Below are 9,545 nucleotides of genomic sequence, written 5' to 3' on the forward strand. Positions count from 1 at the left end.
CATCCCTTATCCAAGTTTTTTAAACTTTTCACTGCTGCTATTACAATGGGATCACAGCAGAAGCAGAGCTCTTGCTCCTGGCTGGCATTTTGGTTTCTCACAGCCAGAAGCCACTGGAACAAGAGTCCTGTTTCTGTTGCCACCTCCACTGTAGGAGCTGTAGTAAAAAGTTTTAAAATGGCAGCAGGGGGGTGGAGGTACCTGGAGGCTAGTAAGAGCTCTACTATGCTAGTGGCACAGTAAAAAAATGTGCGGGGGGGCGGGCTTATGTCCTTTTGTTAAACATGAGGTCTGACCAGAATAAAACATCTATCATTGATCATGGGTGAGGGGGCCAAACAGGAGTGTATATCTGAGACCTGGGTGGATTAGCTGAGTGGCCTTATGGTTAACCCAGCTGTGTTCGCCTGAATATTTGATGCAACACCATTACAGGTCATTGGGGGTCATTGCAATCATCCTTAAACATTTAATTTTCTTACCAGGACATCAATCTGTACTATGTCTGGGTTTGAGGGACTGTTTGTGGTGCTGGGCAAGAGAGAGAGATGTCATCAGCGTACTATCCACCCCACTGCACTACAACCTCCTTGTCTAAGGTGCTCAAGGTAGTCTTGGATTTGGTGTTGAACCCCCAACACAATGGTGTTCAAGTTACATCCATGATGAGACTGCTTCAAATGGGTTAGCTCAGGAGTTCATGGCCTCCATAACCATGGGGTTGTCTCAATACATCACTGGCCTGACACATATAGCTGGACATACCCTCAACCTGTTCTTTGCCACAGAGCAGATAAGTAATGTTCCACTGTACACAACGCTGGCCGCATCATCACAGGCATCTTGTCCACATCATCAGGCCGCATCAACCAAAACTGTTCCCAAGAAGTTGCAGCAGACGTTGCACTGGACACCTCATTAGGGACTACAGTAGATGTAGATGGGGTTCTGCTGGGTTTTATTGATCTGCAATGTCCTGCTGTTTTCTGGAGATTTAACCTTGAGTTTTATTGTGTTTGTTATTTTAACTTTGAGACACCCTGGGAGCTTTTTTATACTGAAAAGTGACATATAAATTTACTAAATAAACAAGCAAATAAAATAATTACAGGGAACCACCCTGCCCATGTTACACTGAATTGGATGTGCAAATGATGACAACCTGAAGCTTCTGAATGTTCATACAACACAGTCGCACCAAAAAAAGTTCCTGTCAAGCTACCTGCAGTACTGGTAAACCTGAAGTATGAGATCCACTACTTGCTGTTGCTAACTCCATTAATCTCAATAGATATAAATGGACTTCCACGCAAGCCCACTGAAAGAAGGCTAGGAAATGAAGAAGCAGTATTGAGATAGTGCCCCAAGCACTTGTGCTAGATGCAAAAGGAATTGCAGTGGTGGGAAGCCTGGCACAGATGAACTTTGTCTAGAGTTTCTTTTTCCATATGCATAAATTTTAGCCTTTTATTTTCCAGCCACAGAATATAATCACACATCCCAAGATTTATATGATTAATAGACTCAATTTTCTCTAGTGTTAAAAATGCATTCTCTTAGCATTCCACCAAATTCCTGCTGCTAGCCAATTCTGCTTAAGCTCCCGCCTTAATCTACAACACCATGTCCCACCCCTATCAGGAACCACCTTGTTTCTGTCAACTTGTTTATGAGGTATATATATAAGCAACTCCCACTGACTTCAAGGAGACACCTCTGTATCTTGGGGCAGGAGGGGAATACTGAAGAGTCATTATATTTATGTAACAAAAAGAAAATGTACTAAAAAGATGCCCATTTATTAATCTGAACATAACCAAAGTACTTTGATGGAACTCTTTTGACAGGGTAATACCAAATGAAGCTGTGGAGAACAAGGGGTGGCCAATGCAATGGCTCACGTAGCGCAAGACATTTTGAGCTAGTACCGAGGTGGCTCAAACATATAAACACACAAGATTTTATATATTAGACAGTCCTATCTTTTGCATTGCCTAAGATGAGCAAATATTTAAAAACAAGCTGTAAAACAAAACTCAACACCACAGCGTATGAAGCGCACAAACTCTAGGAGTAAGTGACACAATGTGCTAAGTAGCACAATGACACAAACTGAGGGAGTCAAGCAAAAGGGCAGCAAGACTGCAAAAGCCCTGTGTACTGACAATCATCTAAACTAGGGGCAGGGAACATTTTTCAGCATGGGAGCTGCATTTCCTCACGGCTAACCTTCCAGGGGCCAAATGCCAGTGGTGGGTGGGGTCAATGCAAAAGTGAGCAGGGCAATCCCACACATTCTCTCTCTCTTTTTCATATACATCCACACAGGCGTTTAGATTTCATGCTAGGATTCAGAGATCCATCAACCAGAGCCTGATGCAAAAGACATATAATTAATGAATTCTGAGCTCAGACATTTGTTCTGAGTATCAGAACTGAATGCCACTCGCAGCCGTTGCACATAAAAATCTACTCCTGGTTAGTCCAAGCTTTCTCCATTTCAACAGAATAGTGGTTGACTTGCCGTCGAATCCCTGATTTACTGCAAATCACCTAAAGATCTACATAAGAACCAGATGCACCTTCTGCCTACCCCTGGTTTAGATGACTACACATGAGTTGTGATGGGCCTTCAGGCTTATGTGCTGTCCCTCCCCTCCTCCTCCATGCTCAAGAGGAAGTAAATGAAAACTTCCACTTTCATTTTTGTTTAACCGCCATTTCCCATCATGTACAAACTTAGGGAACTATGTTTTATTTTAACCCTAGTTAATTAACCAACCATGATATAAAACCATAGTTTGATGTTCATCTTTTTTTAAAAGTAAAAAAAAAAACTAATTAGAGAAACTAGAAACTTTAAGTTTGTATGTGTTGGAAGTAACTGTCTTTAAGTCAAAAACAGAAGTGGGATTTTGCACTGTTCTCCCCTTGCACGCAAAAGGGGAGAGGAAAATATTTGAGACCAAGGATCCATTCAGGTTGTTTGCGATAATCTAAACCACAGTTATCGGAATCAAGCCAATGACAAAAGCACACAAAGAGGATTTCACCCTTTCAGTGCAAGCTGCAGGTCCAGCTGTCATGGAGGAAAATGACCACACAAGCAATGTTTCCTCATGTTACGGGTGGCTCCAGATGTCCCCATCTTGGCGTTCATCTCAATAGTCGCTCGCTCTCAGAAAGACCAAACTTATTGCTGTTCCTTTAGAAACTCCACCATGTGCTTAACTGTAGAATGCAGTATAACATGCTCATGTCAGTCACCTTTATTCTAGAATCATATAACAAATACACTTAGCTCTCATTTAAGGGAGAAACATTTTACATGCATAAGGATGCCCCGATTAAGTTTAAGATAGTGCCATTCTACTTGACTGATTTATTGCTTTTAATACCCTTCTTGTCAGATAATCATTAACTTCTGTTTCTTTAATGTAATTTGCTTTGATGTTATTGTTATGTCTTGGTTTTAATTGAGATTTTGTACACTATATACAAGAGCTGGCAGTATAGAAATGAATAAAACAACAACAACAACAATTGTCATGGGCTTGTGGAGCGCTCCTGGAGTGATCAAGAGGAGGAGGAGGAAGAGGAAGTCTGGAATGGGGGAGCAGTGGGTTGAAGCAGGAGGGGGCTAAAACAGAAAGCTTCAGCACTTTTGACAGTGACAGCTCTGCCCCTGTAGTTCCAATTGCAACTGAAGGAAATCTGTCTGACCATGAGCCAGCCCCCTTTCAGCCCTCTCTTGTTGCCCAAGCTGCTGCAGCCTGTGCCTCCTTTCAAGGAGGAGGGATAGGAGGCTCAACCACAGCCTGCATCCAAGGAGGATCTCAATGAAGTACTGCCATCACCCAGGATGCACAGGCAGATGTGCAGGCATTCATAGATGGCACCAGCTTTCCGAACAATGATTTATTGCCACCTTCTCCAAAATAACTGCCCCTTTAACAAACTGCCTCCAGGGGCCAGGACCTTTCCAGTGGATAGAAGCAGCTCAACAGGCTTTTGAGCATCTTAAAATGCTTACAGATGGCGCCAGCTTTTCAACCTGTTCGTAGGAGTGCCAGATTGCTAGCCTAGTCCCATTCAGAGAAACTCTCACCACACAAATAGAATGCTCGCCCCAAGCCTGTTTAAAGGGCTTCAAGGGGTGTGTCTAATTGCTGTGACATCTTAGCTTGAGTGGGCATGCCTAGTTATGCTGTGTAGAGATGCAGAGTTCTGTGTAATCTGTAAAGTGATCTATGAAACACTCTAAACTGAGATTACACATAAAACATAATGAAGAAAAACACACCAGTGAGTCTGTATCCAACGGAGTTGGCCAGGATAATAATTCTAGTTCATACTGTAGTAAATATGCATTCCTGCTCCCGTCCTGCAGTGCCACAGACCATAGGTTGACCATCCATGCTTTAAATAAATGGTATCTATTTGGCTTTATGTATGCAGCAGGAACACTCACAATGAATTGTGTAAGTCTTATCAGTGACAATTAGGCCAAAGGGTTCAATCAGTTATACCAAACCTGTGCCATTAACAAAGCTCCCCTTTACTCAACAGGCCTTAAAAGAGTTTACATCATGCTCCTAATCCTTGCTGAAGCTTTAGAGGAAGTGGAGCTACAGAACCTGCTAAACTCCTGCAAAACAAGTCTGTTTCACACTACACTGCTTACTTCAAAGTCAGCTTTAATTATACTGACAACAATACTTTTGCTGGGCCATTATTTTTGCCATAGCCACATTAACACAGGCTTTATAACCAACATGCAAAGATATCTACTAGCCATAGTGCTAGCATCCTATATTTGGGATTTCCGAGGTTACCATTTTAACCCTCAAGTTACAGAAACTTACCACTGGTTGCCAGAGATGACCATCACAAACTCCAAACCAGGAGTAAAAAATCCAAGCACTCAGTAGCCACTGGTGCCTACTCCAACTGGAAGAAGGGTTCTCAAACCAGAGGCTGTAATTCCCCGCTACGCCTGAGGTCCAGCACCTCTCTACTCTACCTTATCTGAAAGCAGCAGAGAGAGAAAGGGAGGGATGCAGAGCAAAATGCACTAACAAGCACATGATCCCTTTTCTCACAGACATGCTCAAATATTCATTGTTCTCTGCTCCTAGCCTGTCTCCTAAAAAACTCATTTTTTGCATCCTTAAATTTTGCAAAACGTTTTTGCACAGAAGCCAATTTGACTGGTGACACAGAGTGCTCTATCCCTTCTTTGCCATCCCAGTCAGTTTCTGTGCAAGCCCTGCCTGAGCCCGATTATGCCGCCCTGCCACATGGGGCCCAGAAGCATTCTGGCCAAACGAAGATGGCAAACGCAGCTGGAGCTAGCTCAGGCAGCACTTTCCGGGGTGCAAGAAGGAAAAAAGGAGCTCTTTCCCACACGGGGGGGGGATACACACAGAGTTACCAGTTGTGGGGGGAACAGCGGTGGCAAGAGGAAAGCATGGCGGTAGCTGTGCTTCTTCTAGCCTGCAAACATTTTTACTTATCTGCTTTTTACTCACAAGAGGGGTTCTTATTACGAGAAAAAAAGCAAGCAAATAGAACTTCCCACAGGCCAGTAACTCCTGGGAACTTAGGACTGAGTCCCCAAGTGGCCTCTTCTGAAGAGGAAGAGTAGCAGGATCCTACGGCAGCCCCTAGCACAAATAGGAACCTGGGGGACTTAATTCCCCAGGGGCAATGGCAGAGGTTGCTTCTCCAGAAGACACCCTACCCAAGGCGGTTCAAATATTATGGACCACATTGATTCATGTCTCATCAACTGGGATCTCAGGAACTATGACAATGACGGATTGGGCCAAAACCCAGGTCCAGCAATTCAGTGCCCAAGGCTGTCCATCTATTGGGGCTACTTGGGAGAGGGAGTCAAACCTCGCATATGCTCCAGATCCTGGCCAACAGCTACTCCAGGAAGAGGATGCATTTCAGGTCCTCTGTAAGAATCATTAGTCCCTAGCTGCTCAGTTCTGGTGCGATAACTTCATGAAGCTCCAGCAACTTGCTCAGTTTAAAGGCAGCCACCAGTAAAAAGCAAACAGAAACTGACCTGAACATCTTGGCACCCTTGCCTCACATCTCTTCCCATGACCTCCACTCTTCCATCTTTACCTCGCTTAGCCAACCAAAGGTCTTTTGCTACCTCAAACATCTCTGCCCATATTCCCTTGCGGCCTCTATGCGTGGAACCCTGCCCTTGAAAATGTACTGGTGCTATCTCTCTTTTTTCCTTCAAATCCCTCCTCAAAATCCACCTTTCTGGGTGGCATGTAGCCTACTCTCCCAATCCTGAACTGTAATCAAGCTTTAAGCATTTGCCCACATTCTTCCATCCCTACCTTTACCTCTCTCTCCACTGTTTTCACCACTGTCAATTTCAGACTTCTAGAGGGCAGGGACCTGCCTATTTTTGCCTTTGTAACTCTATACGGCACCATGTGCACTGAAAACACTGCATAAATGGCTGGAGGCATTCTGGAACACACATGCAATAGAGCCAACACTGGGCAAATGAATGGATCTTGGATAAACTTAGGTAGTACGCAATTGCCTGCTCAAGTTCATTTTTTGTCACAGAAGCAATATTTCGGGTAACTCCCCTACCTTATTAGGTCATATGGAAATGGAAATGGACTGCCTTCAAGTCGATTCCGACTTATGGCGACCCTACAAATAGGGTTCTCATGGTAAGCGGTATTCAGAGGCAGTTTACCATTGCCTTCCTCTGAGGCTGAGAGGCAGTGACTGGCCCAAAGTCACCCAGTGAGCTTCATGGCTATGTGGGAATTCGAACCCTGGTCTCCCAGGTCATAATCCCACACCTTAAACACTACACCACACTGGCTCTAATTCGGTCATATGAAAAAAGTTCAAATATGTGCTTATTTCCAGGTAAGATATAGGTAGTGCCACTCCATTCCAGAATCTCACTTTATGCATTCTTCCTGGAAACAGGTTTATATATATCTTTGACACTTCTCATAAGTGACAGAAATTCCTATGACATAAAAGGACAAGGCAGAAGCCAAACTACTACACAACTGGTCCCATCTGTCTAATGGAACTTTGGATTCGTGTTTCCCAAACAGTGGAACTCCACATGCTACACAGTGAACCACTTTTGAAACTAAAGGAAGTTCCAAAAGCAGTTTGTACTTATGGCACAGTGATCTGCCACTGGAAGGAAAAAAATCTGACATGGCTTGAACAAACACTTCAGTGTATGTAAAAGTAACTGGTCTAACAGAATGGCTAACAATCTGAGCTATGAATCAAGAAGACCTTGGTTCAAATTTTGCTTCTGCCACGAACTACAACAGCTGAGCCCCACCCCCTTCAGCAATACAGGATAACAATAATATTCACTTACCTTACAGGATTGTTGAAGGGATTACAACAAAGTAAGGCATGTGAAGCACTTTGAACGCTCGAAAGCACTGTATAAACCTAAGTATTAGCAATGGGGGACAAGTACCCCCAAGAGACTTGTCCTCCAGTACTGATTGTCTGCTACAATGTGCAGCCACAGGGGAAATTATTTCATGGGATACAACCCTTCTGTCATCAGGGCAGTGCCTGGAAGATAAGACAGAATTCAACTCCAAAAAGACTCTAACTTTGCCGAATGCTTGCTTAAATAAAGACTGCAACCTCTTAGGACTGCAAAAAGTTAGCACTAAACTATCTCACAACCATATAATTCAGTTGATCAACAGCTAAAAAACTCTCACTGCTTTAAAAAGGGAAAGACCACACTAAAACAGTCCCTTGTGTGCTATCTGAATAAAATTTACTTTCTTAGTGAGCTCATATGACTGTACCCTATGATCATTCAACTGAATCAAATTGAGACTAGAAAAATAAACGTTCAAGGGAAGCCACATTTCAGACCACCACCCACTATTTCCTCCTCTTGGAGGATCCAAGTGATCCATGGATCACTTTACACATTACTTTTGTGAAGTGTACACCTATCTAAGTATACACCTAAGAATATAATACATGCATGCAACAAACATACATTTGTAAGCACATGTATCATAAAGTTATGTGTATCAAGAAGCTGTGGTCAGTATCAGTGCCTTGTACAGTTGGTGGCTAACCCAAGTTGCAATGTATGAAGTGGCTATATCCTAAACGTAACCTGTTACCATATGGAGAGATAAGGAACAATAAGCTGGAACAGGTTCAGAGGAGGGCAATGAGGATGATCAGAGGACTGGAATCAAAGCTCTATGTGGAGAGACTAGAGTTGTGAAGGCCCGAAAAAAAACCAGAAAAATTTGGGGAAAAGCCATTTCCCCCCAATTTTTTCCAAAGCCTTTTTTGTTTTTTTTCTGAAAAATTGGAAATATTGAAAAAATGAAGAAAATATGGATTATGGAGTGTTTTATTTTAGCATGATGTATAAAATGTTTCACTGAATCTTGCTCCCCACTTTTTCTCAGTTCTTTTTATGGGAATGGATGCTTTATGTCTGCTTAACACAGTGGAGGACTAGCAGAGACATAAGTAATTTTGTTATTAATGTTGATGGTTTCTTCTGTTGTTTTTTTTAATTGTTTTTCCCTGCTCCTCATAAACTGACAAAATGAAAGAGGTTCCTTACAGTTCAGGATTTTGTAGATCCATTTGTTGCAAAAAAAAGTAAAAATTTTAAAAAAGTAAATTTAATTTGTAATAATTATTTGAATAAAATGTACTTTTAATATACCAAATGTGATAACTTTATGCCAAACCAACTTGTACATAATTACATTTGATGTTCCTGAAGTAACAAAGTGACTTTCAATCTGTAAAAAGTGCTAATATTGCAATTCTTCCATTTTTCCAAAAATTTCAGTTTTTTCTGAAAAAACGGGGGGAAACGGGTTTTTTTCCATGGCTTCAAAATTTCCAGAAATTTTATATCTCTAGGAGAGACTGAAATAACTGGGCATGTGTAGCCTTGAGAAGACTGAGGGGAGATATGACAGCACTCTCAAAGTACTTGAAAGGTTGTCACACGGGGGGGGGCAGGATCTCTTCTTGATCATCCCAGAGTGCAGGACACAGAATACAGTAATGGGCTCAAGTTACCGAAAGCCAGATTTCAGCTGAACATCAGGAAAAACTTCCTAACTGTTAGAACGGTATGACAATGGAACCAATGACTTAGGGAGGTGGTGGGTTCTCCAACATTAGATGCATTCAAGAGGCAGCTGGACAGCCACCTGTCAGGTATGCTTTAACTTGAATTCCTGCATTGAGCAGGGGGTTGGACTCGGTGGAGTTATAGGCCCCTTCCAACTCTACTGTTCTATGATTCCATACACACACTCCAATGATCTTTCCAAAACCCAACACTGTATGGATTAGAAGGTAAGCATGTTTATTCCCAAAGTTTCAATTCCAGGCAGAGTATTCATCAACAGCTTCTGGTATTGGGAGGGGGAGGTGTTTGAGGGTTCTAATCATGATTGTATATACTTATAGCAATCTCCTAATCCTTATGTAAACAACACTGCCTAGGCATAAGA

The 9,545-nt window shown here is 42.5% G+C and overlaps 1 protein-coding gene across 3 annotated transcripts in view; it reads right to left on the reverse strand.

Annotated features, from left to right (window-relative positions):
* C17H7orf50 (chromosome 17 C7orf50 homolog) overlaps positions 1 to 9,545 on the reverse strand; it is a 172,923-nt gene that overhangs the window by 108,870 nt on the left and 54,508 nt on the right. The gene's annotated exons all lie outside the window — the stretch shown is intronic.

This window comes from Rhineura floridana, chromosome 17 (assembly GCF_030035675.1).
Source record: "Rhineura floridana isolate rRhiFlo1 chromosome 17, rRhiFlo1.hap2, whole genome shotgun sequence".
NCBI classification, from domain to species: Eukaryota; Metazoa; Chordata; class Lepidosauria; order Squamata; family Rhineuridae; genus Rhineura; species Rhineura floridana.